General features: G+C 36.4%; 1 long non-coding RNA gene across 2 annotated transcripts in view; it reads left to right on the forward strand.

Moving 5' to 3' along the window:
* Positions 1-1,214, forward strand: part of LOC116673980 (uncharacterized) — a 28,563-nt gene that overhangs the window by 3,716 nt on the left and 23,633 nt on the right. The window lies entirely within an intron of this gene.

Genomic DNA, 1,214 nt, shown 5'->3' on the forward strand with positions numbered 1-1,214 from the left:
CATACACTTCTGTGTATTTTATTTGTTGAAAAATATATATTAGCAGTGTGTCCAGGCTGAAATAACACTATTTCTCAGTTAAGATTGCCAAAAATTCCCTTGGATCCAAAAATTGTCATAAATTGAACTTATTTGCTTTTCTCCTTTGTCTGAAATCATTTCACACATGAAGCCTACTTGCCCTCCACCTCACCTTCTCAAAGAGATATAAGATGGAGTTTGGGCCAATATTATCACCATGACACCACTCCATAACATTTAGCCTGCTAGCAGCTCTGCGGGGCTGTACTTAGACACAGCGGTGTTCTGAGCTACTCTAAATTGTAATGGGAAAATTACCTTTAAGCATGTTTTCATATGTCCTTCTATAATATGCATGTGTTGATTATTCATATAATTGTTCACATCTCTCTTTGTGTGCCCTCCCTGAAGGAGAAGACGACTGTTGTTGAACAGTTGTCCAGAGCTATGGTTCTCATAGCAGCCCTCCAAAGCCTATCCAAAGACACAAGTTGTTCTTTTCCAGCTAAGATAGAACAACCAGTAGAGAACTCTGACACACAAAGGGCAGATTCAAAAAGACATAACAGTTCCAACTTGTCTGCCTGGGAAGATTAATTGTTATACTGAGATTAGACTGTTTTCCAAACAAGGTCTTCTTTTCTCTGGGGGCCCGGGATGTAAGGCAGGACATCACTGATGTAGGTTGTGAGACGCTTGTCACTTGTCACTCTGTAGCGGATGTGTGCGTTGTGAAAACCGTTCTTGTCATTTAATTGTTCTGTGCAGAAAACATTTAAAACTTCAGTGTTTAATAAGCTAATCATCTCAGCTGTACTTGTAAACCGTTATATTGTTGGGTAGTTTAATTTAGAATAAAATATCCTTTTTATAAACCGCATGTGTTTTGTATGCAAAAATCTCAGTTTGTAAAGTAACTAGTAACTAAAGTTGTCAAGATTAATGTAGTGGAATAAAAAGTACAATATTTCTCTCTGAGCTATAGTGGAGAAAAGTAGAAAGTTACATGAAAAGAAAATACTCAAGTAAAGTACTTCCATTGTACTAAACTAAGATGTTAACATGCTAAACATCAGCATTTTATCATTGTGATTGTGAGCATTGTTAGCATACTGACATTAGCATTAAGAACAAAGCTGCTAGCATGACTTTAGACTGTCTGTTATGTATATTATTATCATGTTGGAAAATTC

Source organism: Etheostoma spectabile, chromosome 24 (genome assembly GCF_008692095.1).
Source record: "Etheostoma spectabile isolate EspeVRDwgs_2016 chromosome 24, UIUC_Espe_1.0, whole genome shotgun sequence".
Taxonomy (NCBI): domain Eukaryota; kingdom Metazoa; phylum Chordata; class Actinopteri; order Perciformes; family Percidae; genus Etheostoma; species Etheostoma spectabile.